Consider the following 13,018-nt stretch of genomic DNA (forward strand, 5'->3'; position numbering starts at 1 on the left):
AGGCTAGAAGACTGTTGTAAAAATGGAATAGAATCTAAGGTCCGGAGTAAGGCCACTAATTTTGTCTTATCTGGGAGGAGTGGGGTGAGTTCCAATAAAGTACATGCTTCCAGGGGCATCATGAGCACCCCACTTAAGCACCTACAGTGGGATTAGGGTTCTTTATTGGCCGCTTATCTGCAAATTGGCAGATAAAAGCTCATGATTAATGCTGAAAGAAATGGATTGATAGAAATAAGAATGAATGAAGGATCAATACATGGATGCATGAGTGGGTGACAGGATGGAGGGATCTGACACCAAAGGGCACCCCTGCATCCTGAGCCCCCTGACTTTGAGGAGCCTGCCGACGGTGCCCAGGCATCCATCAACTCCTCAATTTACCTACTCAGCTGTTGGCCAAATTGGTCCAGCCTCCTGGTCCGAGCCTGCAGCCTCTTTGTGCGACAGAGATCCCCATTCACTTGCATTGGGCGCCCATTGTTGATTTGCAACCGGCCGCCCCTGTGCCGCTGCAGGTTATGACTGTTGCTGTCTTTTGGCCCCCCTGTGCTTCCTTTGACCCCGGGGCCGGTGCCCTGAAACCACGGTTAACTACCTGCAAACTGTGCCTCTTGTGGGTGCCACCAGTCTCCTTTGACTAACATTGGGCCCAGTGACCTCTGCATCCGGCACTCCCAGGCCCGCTGGTGTTGAAGAACCTACCTTGATCTGACCTTTGCTCAGTGTTGGTATAAGCCCCTGAAGACTGGATGTGTAAGTCGAGTACTTACTTTACATGTTCATATCTGGTTTCCTTCCTTAGGATTGCATTGCATTTCTGCCTCTTGCACTAAATGTTTCTCTTACATTTGCTAAGTTTGCTACTGTTTGATTGACATTACCAACGCATTTTTATACTCCTATAAAGTACTCCTATGCCTTTACAACTCAATACCTACTGTAGTTGAAGAGTATTGCTTTTCTTAAAACAGTTACTTATCTGCAACTGAGTTCCTCTTGGTTCTCAAATGAAATAACAAAGTAATAACTTTTTCCACAAAACAATTGGTCTTAGATTCAGTCTTTAAGTGTGTGTACTCATTTCTTGCTTGAGTGTGTGCAACAGATGCTTAACACAGCCGCCTGATAAGCCGAACTGCACGACCACACTGCCACAAGTACAGCTTTTATTATCTGTAAGTCTCTGGGGATCCACTGGACTCTGTGCACACTATACCTTACCTTGGTATAGTATATGCAGAGCCAGCTTCCTACACTGGTGCCATCCTTTCACGTGGCTATCCCCCAAATCTGGTTCTGGAAATGTCCTTCCTTCCTCCTACACAGGCTCCAAGTGGCCTAGGATGACAAAAGGAGGGTGTTGAATTTGGTTTTGAGTATGCTGAAGGCACTCCTTTAATATGTAAGTGGGAAGCAAACTGCTTCACCCCACCCACCAACACCTGGTCCCCGTTTGTCTCACTTTCTGGGAGGAATGCACACAGGCCAACTGACATGGTTATCACAGTCATGTGACCCAGGACACAGGCACCAAATGGTTTAAACAAGAAAATAACAACTTTCTGGCATTTTCATAATTGTCCATTAAAATCCGACTTTAACATTGATTTTAAAACTGTTAATTTACCATTCTTTTGAGACCCAAAAATGTCATTTTTACCTATCCTCAGTCAAAGGTTAGCATGTATTAAATGTAATAAGGTATCCCAATTTTATCCTATGGGAGAAGTCCGCATCACAGTAGTGAAAAACGAATTTGGGAGTTTTTTTTACTTCCAGGACACAAGACTCTTTAAGACAGCATACCCTACCTTTTAAATACAGTGCACCCTGCCCTTTGTGCTGTTTATGGCCTACCATGGGTTGACTTATATGTATTAAAATGGGAGTTTTAGGCCTGGAGAAAGGTTTATTTTGCCAGGTCGAGTTGACTGTTTAAATCTGCATACAGGTTGCACTGGGAGAGCTGAGACATGTTTTAGAGGCCTACTTAAGTGGGTTGCACAATCTGTGCCGCAGGCCCTCTAGAAGCATTTAAGTTACAGGCCCTAGGTACATGTAGTACCTCTTTACAGGGGACATATGTTGCTTGAATATGAATTTACCTTGAAAAACCCAAGACCAGAGGCGTTTGGCAAAATAGGAACAGTTGGTTTAATCAGACACTACTGCCGGAGCGCAGCATACAGACACGTGTCTGAGGCCTGACTTGTTTTGAATGACTTTTTATACATTTCTTGAAGCTTCATAAAACAATTCATAGATCCTGTTGTCAGAGAGGAATCTGGATCTTTTCATGAAACCATAAATTACTCTCACCTGACGACAAATGTACGTGGGTCTCAACCTTGCGTGGACTCAATTGAGGACCACTGGGTAACGGTCCAGATGTCTGGCTTGGGGAGCGTGTGATCACTGCTTGTGTAGTGTGTGCTGTGTCCTAATTGACTGATTGTTCCTAACATCATGTGGCATCTAACTTTATGGTGTTTTGGGAATGCATGCCCCTCCAACCATGTGCGTTTTATTTGGGCCATCTTCCAGGGCCATTGTGGCATCGCTGCCTATCTGTAGGACTAATCTGCTTTTTTCCTGTCCGTGCGTTGATCCTGCTGGTTACCTGCCACCCCACCGAAGATCTGTCAATCAATAGCCTCAGGTTAGGGCACAGGGCCTGCCTGACCACATATTTTCTACTTGGAGTTGATGGAGACGTCATATCAGGGGATTTCGACAACAGTGATTTGATTTTGTTTTTGTACAACCTGTATCATTGCATACATCAACATCAATATTAACACTTTTATAAGTAAATTAAATGTTCAAATTAGTTATAGGCCAATTTTATCATGTTTAGGGGCATGAGCACTAGCACTTTAGCACTGGTTAGCAGTGAAAATATGCACAGCCCTAAAGCCAACTAAATACGAATTTCAGAAGACAGGAGATGAGGAGGAAAAATGTTTGCGGGAAGACCATTGTCCGGTTTAACAATCCCATTTTCTGTACCCATGTTCCATAAGATTGTGATTTACTCCTATGCACTCACACATTTCGCCGCGAGCATTGTGTGTCCGAAGTGTTATAGGCTACTTGATCATTTTTTTCAAACTTGAGTCTCAGTAGCCACATTGTAGAATCTGATGGTCCTGCCCCCTGCATTGTAGTGCCCTAAAACTATTTGCCCCTCTTTTGTACTGTACAAGGAGATTGTTTTGCTTTATTACCTGCATCTCTTGTCCAATACTATAGGAGTCATGAATAGCTTCATATTTTCCATATGCTATGCCAGGTTAAATATACACCCTTGAATATAAATAGTGCTTTTTGGCTTGAACGAATATGTGGGCGGAATTGGCTTTGGAGTAAGTGAGGGTGCAGTTCTTTCTGATCTCTTGCCTAAGTGGAGAAGGTAAATAAGTCATCAACTGATTGAAATGGGGTCGTGTGCCACCATGTGGCCACAGTCAGCATAGCTACCTACCCAAAGAACGAACAGTGTTCCTGGAGAATAGGGAACAGCAATAATTAGATTCTCTGACTAAGGCATCAGAGAGGAGCACTAACACGACCTAAGCCGGGATTAGTGTGCAACACCAAAGTGACTAACAGTGAAAAGGAAAATCGAAGGGCGAGTCATCATTTATAGTTCGAAACCTGCAAAGCTTCTTCCAAGATCAATGTGCCCGAGACCACGGTTGTCTGCCAGTGTCACGATGCCTGAAAGTGGACACATTTTTTAAGTGTATTAACTAAAGCGACCTGTGAAATGATCTTAGACTGACACCTTTCACGCAAAAGGAAAATACTTGATCCATCCCCGTGACTGGTGCCAAGATGAAAGTTGTGAAAGGTCGACGAACCGTGTATCTCCGCTCTTCCTCAACACACCATTCTTTCTTTAGGCCGTTCATTTTGCTTGCAGACCACCTGAGAATCCATCATCGTCCCAAAAAGCAAAAACCCAATCAGAGATGGGAAGCTTAACGCCTGTTTTTAATTTTGTCTTAGAAATGATCGAGCAAATCTTAAAGATGGCCTACAGCGCCAGACCTATATTGTTATTCCATTACGTATTTTAAAAAAGAAATGTATATTTTTCACAGACCGTATACACAATTACAGAAAATTCCATCTAAAAAATACCAAACAATCCCAAACTTAAAACATGATAGCCGACTTTTCTTTTTTCATGAAAGCTCAAAATGCAGTTGTGCATATCGACACATCTGCACATTATTGCCATAAATTACCTAGTAACATTTGTAGCGGGTCTTTCGAAACAAAACAAGCCTATATTGAACTGTGAATTCAACTTTCTCGGTAATGTAGGATGTGAATAAAAAAAAAGTCAAAAATATTGTGACAGATGCGCGATGTGCTAATCATCAGAGTTTAGGACTCTTCGAAGTAATACCTGACGAAGATGTACCTGAATTCACTGATATTTTAATGACGGCCGTTGTGTGTTACTCTAGTGATAGATACAGGAGTGGTTTTTAATTTTTTTTAGTTTAGTATGTTTTACTTTTTAACTTGCTAAAAAGTTAAGACATCAGAGTTGTTAGGTCTGGACCTAAACACCTTCCAAAAGTTATTAAATAAAATGCAAAACCTAGTGAGAACCTCTAGAGAATGGATTCTCACTGGTGGTGCTGGAAGGCTCCCCACATCGGAGTTCCAATCTGGCCAACGTTTTCAATTGGGTGTAATTTTATCTCTGGAGTAATCCTTCCTGAAGATTTTGATGTCTGCAATAATTTGGTTCTTTTACCAAAACCATACGTTTCTATCTTTAGTCGGCAAAAGGCCATAAAAGTACATAAAAACATATGATTTAGTCCTTTTAAATTCTTCTTATCCCTGGTGGGGCCACGAACTCCATCTAAATAGGGGTTAGTCACCACCAGGTAAATCCGTATACATAGAGCGTCACTAAAATGCATACTCTGCTTAACTCTGTCACAAGCATCAAGGACATTGAGCGTTAATACTTGCAAGCAAATTCCTCTAGACAGCACTTCTAAGTGCCATGAGGGCGTTATTGCAAAAGCTCACCACTGTGTCACAAACTAAATTTGTGTCTCCTCTGGCATAATTGTACAGCATCCTCACGCATTTTATTTTTTAGTTATACAAATTTGTTTAAGTTAACATGTTCTTAGTGGCTTTAAATGAGGCCAGATTGTTAACTAGAGAGTAGTCCTCCGTATAGCTAGTGTACACACATAGCGTTTGGTATCAGTTTATTGCTTGGTGGACCATTGTCTGATTGATTGCGACATCTCTAAATGTTAAACACGTACCTGTGAAAGACTTTCCTAATGTGCGGGTATAGACCAGCTACCAAGTATCGCTGGAGAGTTGTTGAATCCAAATGCATAATGATTTAAGCTCCACACTTTATGTAGTTAACTGCACCACATCAGACTTAAAGCCAACTCTAGTCACTTTATCACAGACTTGCCTTTCAAAGCAGAGACTTGAGCCTGCTGAGGCGTGCCTTGTCTCAGCTAAATCCAATAGCATCATCAATTTATCTGCAACCCTTTATTCAACTTTACTTGCTTGATTGCCCTCTATCCAGGTGGGCAGGATACTGTGGGTAGACTTCTTCGAACCTTTTGAAGAAGTTTGCTTTCCAGGTAAACTAACCTGAAACAGACTTGGATGAAAGACAGGTGTGCAACTGAAACAATTGTTCTGAACAAGACTTCTAGCACAGGGTTCACTGCCCCCCTTTCTTACATGGAATGTAATTTCTTGAGACTCATCAAGGACCTCTCTACTCTGCTGAATAAATCAGCCAAATGTAGTCCCCAAAGTATATGACAAGCCAACAGCTATGTATTTTCATGCCTAGTCCAGTTTTAATCCACCCACAAAACACGAAAAAGTAACCCGACCCTTCAAAAGACCCTTACCTTGATCATTCTGATAGTCGTAAGTTTGTTATTTGAAGCGCAGAACTAAGGCATCGAGAAGATAATGGATGCCTGTTGATATCTGCTCTATACGGGTAAAATTTGCAGAATATCATAGTCTGGGTATTCTGAATATATATTCATATCTGCCACATAAAGATTAAACAAGGTAGTCACCAATAAGCAATCCTGCTTTCATCCAGATGGATGGCTCTTTTTGGAGGTAAAGCACCCTTAATGTTAGTATGGACCTCAACTGAAGTGCAGCTCTTATACGAGGTTCAGCGGTTTTGGTCATGTGCCATGTTTTTCAGGCTTCTGCTTAAGCATTAGTCTGTCCTCCTAGTTGAAGATTGAAGTGAAGTCAACGAAACACCAGTACAGCTTCCATCCACAGCCTGGCAGTCAGAAGATGCCATAAAGTACAAAGCCTTGCATTGTCCAACTTGCTGGAACCTTCCCTGAATCCAGTTAGTTGTGGTTATGAAACCTTTGGTATTAATACGTTCTGGCACTCAGGCTAACATTGCCTGTGCACACGGTTTGCTCTCCGCATCAAGTAGGACTATTAACCAGTAGTTGGCTGGTAAGCTGCAGTCATCCATTTTACCCATGAGCATAAAATACTTCCTTTCCACTTTTAGTGAGTACTGAAATGGAAGTCTCATGGGTGATGGATATGATGTTTACGGGAATGATGGTTCTGCCTCGAGAATTTGTGCAGAGCAGAAGTAGGATTATACTTGGCTGAAAGAACTTTGCCCTTGCATGCCGCCGTCTAGAAGAGTGCCAAAAGAACAATTGATGGACGGAATTCTGAAACAATGTCAAACATTCCCCCCCATTATAAGTATCTGGGCCTAAATCAATTTTTTTGCACAGCATGCCATTCCAGTTTAGACCCAGCCATATGCAAATCAGTCTTTTAAAAAAATATATATTTTTATTAAACGAACATCAGTTGCAGTGTACAGTATTACAACATCAACGGACGTCTGGAGGTATAAATACAGTAGCCTTCACATTCTATTCTATAAGCCATTGTTACAACAATCGTTCCAGACCTCTGCTCCCTGACCCTATTGACCTTGAATGACCCTTCCCCACCCATCAAGTGCTTGTCCTCCCCCCGCACAAGTTCCTGTATTTCACCCATTGGTGCAAATCAGTCTTGAACCTGCTCCCAATGGAAACAGTCCAGCCCGAAATGCTAGGGCTGGACCTCCCTGGACCAGAACAAGCATCCTGGGATCGGTTTCAAGGTATCACCCGTCATCAGCCAGGCTAGCTTAACTCCAGTGCCATGGTGAGCACGGGATCCACGTCTGGGCATACCCTTCCACTTAGGGTGACAAATGCAAAAAGATTGATGGGCGGAATGCTGAAACAATGTCAAACTTTCCCTCTAGTATAGAGATCTGGGCCTGAATCATCGTTTGGATAGAATAGAAGAAAGGATGCTATCAATTCAAAGGTCATCTTTTGGCTTTATTTGAAAACTTCCCTGAGGAAATAGTTCACTACTTTAGTAGTTCAGTTTTTTTTTTCTCTAGAGCATTAACACTTAGTATTTTCAAACTGTAATTTAGAAGCTGACATCTGATTTTTAGCTTACTGTACAGCATAGTGAGTGTGATCGATCATAAACATGCCCTTAGAAACATATTTAATTTCACTTGATTGTTCTACTGCTGTTCGATAACCCACATGAGCACACTGTCACGCTAGCACCATATTGATTGGCTGTAATTAAAAATAAATAAAAGTCCATCCAAAATTAGGCTACCAATATTGATGTAAGGCTTTTCAGCCCTCAAGGCAAAATAGAAATCTGTTTACTGGAGAGGTGCCACACAGTAAGACAATTTTTAGGGCCAGCTTGTAATAAATTGATGCCTACACTAGCTGGAGCTTTAAGTCTTTTGCCTTCACCTTTTCGAATTGCTGGCCCTGATGGCTGCTGACGGCGCATCCTCTTTACAAGCGGTAGAGTTGCAGCTTTGTCAGCTTCACTGACTGAGAACTTAAGAACTCTAAAGAGAAACAAGATGGTCTTGAGTGTTCATCAAAAACAGAGGTTTTGAAAGTGTTCAGAATTGGTGCTTACCAGTAATAATAATATCCACACAGACTTCATTTGAATTCCCTGGCAAAATACTCTGTATTATCGTGGGAACAGAGAAAATAAATATCTTATGCGAAACCGCTCAGCATGAAGTTCTCTTTCTTGGGCAGAAAAATCATAGGCAAAAGAAATAAGCATTGGCACAGCCAATAGGTCTCGCCTTTGGGACCTTATAAGTGTTTAGCCATGCAACAGTTGATGTTGTTGCACCAAGGATATTGTGCTGGATAACTAAACACTAATAAGGTTCCAAAGGTGAGACCTATTGGCTATGCCAATGCTTGTTTTATGTAGGTCAGAGGCGATTTATATGTTTTTTTTGTAGGGTGTCAGAATGATCATCAGAGCATTTCACCATTCAGACACTGAACACGCCCCACAGCAATCACTTGAAAACAATTGTAGCAGCAGAGACACCAATCGCCAACGGACACCTGATTGCGGTCAGATGAAAGCTACGGCGGTCAGATGAAAGCTACGAAACAGGCGTAGTGACATTGTTTAGTCAACCAGGCAGCGCAGAGCAGGCTCACCTCATTTCTGACTGTTAATTAAGAAAGGTTTCCTCACAGCCCTAGGAGAGACCAGATGATTTAACCTTCTGTGGCTCCATGGTGCCCTCGGGCGCTCTGTGATCAGGCTGTGTTCATCAGCTCCGGGGGCTGTAACTGAACTCTGGGACTGCAGGGCCCATGCACTGTCGAACGGTCCTTGTTATGTTTTATTTTCTCTGGCCATAACCTGCAGGTCCGCAAAAGATTTTAACAATGTACTTCCCTTCTGCCGTTTTTCTAATCTAATTCTAATTATTTAGCCTAAGTTTTTTTTGTTGCTTTTGTTTATATTGTTGTATTTCTTTATTAATGTCTTTTGCGCGAGGATGAATATTGCCGTGCTCTCTTCAGTACCCCTCTCAAGGTATTGGTCAGATGTTAGAGTATTAATTGTATCTGAAGCGTGCGGCTCCAGCTGTCTAAAATAAAGTAGCACAGCTGCTGCTCAGGGGGAACCTGCAAACTAATGTGCGTGGCATTTTTTGTTTGGGCTAAGTATTGACCCAGAAGGTATAAAAACACATTTCTGACAGTGCTGTTGTTTGAAACGGTCGCTGCCCATGTCAGCTTTGTAGACATACGTTTCTGTTTGTTTATATGGCAGTTTATGTAGGAATTTTGGTCTGCTTTTAAGTGCTGCCAATTTAAGTACATGTCCATGAGACATTAATCACACAATGTCGTCAAAGGCTGAGGCAGAAATTCGGACTCAAACCTGCACAATTCACACTTAGCATGCATTTAATTTTATTCATGTATCTATTTGGATGTGTTTACCCTGAGGCATCTTGGCACAGGGAATACTAAAAGGCAAAAAACAAAAGGTGTTCTTAAAATATAGGAACTGGGCTCCACATTTTTCAAACCCCAATAGACTCCGCATGCAGGAATGATCATATAGGACTGCATGTGTATTTCTGAATCACGTGACCGTCTATTGCATTAAAGTAAAGAAGTAAACGTGCAGAGTGTACATATATAACCATGTACCAAGCACTGTGTACTGCATGTCTGCCACCACCTTAACTGCCACTGACGCCGTGACGACCGGTTTCCTGAGGCGCTGGTTACTGGCGGTGCTTAAACTTGAGTTGGAGGTTGCAAGTGGGGCCCACTGACACTCCTATTTAGGGACCCACCGTCACTTATTTCCTCCCACATAAGACTTTGACAGAGGAAGAGAAAGACCAGGGCCTTCAGACGACATGCAGCTCCGGACAAACTCCTGCCAATCACTAGGTCAGGAGAACAATTATAGGAACAGGGTCTCCAGCCCTCTTGAGCAACAGGTCACCTGGGTAGCGCCTTCAAAATTATTGTGCGCTCATCACTGTCGAGGTCTCAGGGCACAGCCAGAACCAGCCTCCCAGCTCGCTACAAGTTTGTCAATAACCTCCCCCGGGGAGCGCGCCCAGCTCTTCAGTTCATGCAGGGGGGATCCAGTGTCACCAGAGTCTACCCGTGCAGGAGCACTCTTTGTCCCCACAGCCAGTAGCGTTACCAAGTAGGCCTGCCGTGCAGAGGGGAGCGATCTGTCTCCCCAAGTCTGCCTCGGTCCCCTCAGCTCCTACAAGGCAGTGCGCTCTGCATGCTGTGCCGGTCTCCTTGCCTGCACTCTACTAAGCAGATCACGCCTACGAGGCCCAGTTCCCGGCCTGTCGCTTCATCGCACTTATTCGATCGCCAAGCACAGAAAAAGCACGGTATGCGTTCTAGGTTAAATATAATATATATATTTTTTAAAGCAGGCGCTGTATTGAAAGATAAAGGACGGTGCACGTCCGACACAGGGAGCCGGCAGGGAACACACACGCCGAATGCAGTTGTAGCATCCCGCGAGTGGCTGTTTCATTTTTTTTTCTGCCAGAGATTCAATTGCATCAAGACATGGTCCTCACCTGACCCTGTTGTACAGGGAACGGTTTAAGCAAATTTGTCTGTGTGCCCTTAACCAAATCTGCGGGCATTATAACAACCTTCGACCCTGCATTTTAACTGGTTGCAAACAAATTAATCAAAATACACAAAAGTAAGCCATATATTGCTGATATATTCTGAGGTACTTAAACCCTACAATGAAATGACTGATAAACTAGAACACGGCTCAGAAAATAGAATTTCAAACATGCATGCTGCGCGCAAGTCGCTCTAAAGAAGGAGGCAGCAGGGGGAGAAAAGACAGGAGGGGGCCTGGGCATGTTTCTCTTGTGGGAATGAACAGGGGCACCATATGTTTGCTAGGTAATTACAAACATGGTGCCAAAGCTCGCTCCCGCAAAGGAATCGCCACATGTGCACGCGTTGCCATTTAATGCAACGGAACGCGTGCACGATGGCTTAAGGTCTTTCTCCTATGCAGCGCATGCCCGCTGCATAGGTGAGACTTTAAAAAAAGGATGAATTTGTAGAGGTAGGTAAAGTGTTTATCAAATACTCTGGCTGATCGAAACTGCAGGGTTACAGAATATGAACATATTTCTTCTCACCCCAATTGCATCAACCAACATGCTGAGAACTTCCGAGGTTTACCTCGTTACATCTGATTGTGTATCCTAGATTTGTTTGTAGTCTGGCGTTTACTCGCTGTTATTCAAAAAGGAAATGATTTAGCTACATAAGTAGGCATATGTGAAGTACATTGAGTGTGATTTCTTAATTGCTTGCTAGCTTTGAACATTGACCAGAATGCACGTTTCATCTCTTACCGAATAAATGTAAGTGGAGCACAACTGTTGTTAAATGTTGAGATTGCATGGCCAGATGTGCACCAACTGCTGGGTGTGTTTGTAACCTGAAGGTCACAAGATCGGATCCTGCAAGAACTCTGCATGCATCCTTGGGAAGTTAACAAAACGAGTGCCTTGGAGTTGGCAATTGATGATGCCTATTGTTTGAGGGCCTCGGAGTAACTACATTTACGGTATCACGTGATCTAGGAACATCTGTATTATTGAAATATGATTATATTTAAAAGGACGTTGGCATTCTCTAACTTTGGAAGGGGAATCTACTGCCAAACCCATGGTTTTCTTATAGATGCCTGTTTTGATCCATTTTCGTGCATAATTCATAGGTCTCGCCTGAGCCAGCGCATGCGCTGCTCTGGCGAGACTTTTAGTAAGGGCTTCAGAAAATGCTACCACACTCATTTGGTGGTGACCTAGAGCTAGTGGTTACGCGCGCGGGCGCACGCTTACGAGCACAGGTGCCATCTCGCAGGCACCCTTACAGCCGCAATTACTTTCACTTTCTCTGCACCATCTGCCTTTCCTCGCTCCGCTCCTCCCACACAACAGAACGCGTCCCCGCGATTTCAGTTTCTTGGGTTTCCTTCCTCTCCTCCAAAACTCAATATTCACAGTCCTCATGCCCAAGATGTTGAATTGTAAGTATTATTTTGTAATTGATCTTTCGATAAACGCCTTCTTTTACTGCTAACAATGGTATGATTACATAGCGCATGTCCCACAGCTTTGCAACTTCGAAGCCCTATAAAACAGTTGTGAATATCTGACATTGAGACACATAATGTAGCCTTCTTGATTTTCATTGGAGTAAACATACTTATATTTACTTTGAATACTGTTTCAAGAAAAACAGTTCTGCATTTGTGGTGTGATTGTAGAAAAGTACTGTAAACATGTTTTGCTTTTATTTCTGCTTTATTAATGGAGACGACTTGTGAGCTGGCGGGCAGCAAGATTATGGGTTTTGACCAAGTTGGTAACATTTAATTTTTCTGTTTTCACTTTGGAATCATCGCCTAAATAATGTGGCTAGGTTCTGCAAAGTTGGTGTTCTTTTAAACCTATAGATAATAATTGCATTCGAGGAACAAATTCATCCCAGAATGCATCTGGGTTTCTTCTTTTGTGTACCCACATCAGGCAGAACAGTCAACTGAGGGGGTGGGCAGAAACATGAACTTTCCTGTTCGTGAACCTGCCATCATTTTAACACATGCTTTCTGTGTTTGGTTGAATAATGGTCTTTAGATATTACACCCTATTTTAAAGGTGTATACAATGAGAAGAAATGACTGTGGAAAGAAAACAGATGCCACACACTGAACTTATACACTCTGAAGTAATAGTGTGAGATTATTTTATAGCCGGTTCCTATGACAGACTGGAAGGGCTGTGGCAGAGTCAGCCATATGTTTGGCTTCCACTCACTGTCAATGTAAAATTATGCAACCTGCAGAATGTGATAAGGGATCCTGAGATCCTGAGTCTCCAGCATACATTTGTTATAGGTTTTGAACTGAATGGGGGCGCTGATGGGTTGGAGGGATCCCCTGTGCCACAAGGGCCTGTGTTATTCCCCTGCTACCACAAAAAGCAAGGTAAAGGAGTGTAGGTCTGGTGCAGAGTCAGTGACCTACCCTGTTCTAGTCCTAGCACTGGAAATGC

General features: G+C 42.9%; 1 protein-coding gene across 1 annotated transcript in view; it reads left to right on the forward strand.

The window, feature by feature from the left end:
• Positions 1-13,018, forward strand: part of EPB41L4B (erythrocyte membrane protein band 4.1 like 4B) — a 903,230-nt gene that overhangs the window by 196,103 nt on the left and 694,109 nt on the right. The window lies entirely within an intron of this gene.

The sequence above is a fragment of the Lissotriton vulgaris genome, chromosome 4_1 (genome assembly GCF_964263255.1).
Source record: "Lissotriton vulgaris chromosome 4_1, aLisVul1.2, whole genome shotgun sequence".
NCBI classification, from domain to species: domain Eukaryota; kingdom Metazoa; phylum Chordata; class Amphibia; order Caudata; family Salamandridae; genus Lissotriton; species Lissotriton vulgaris.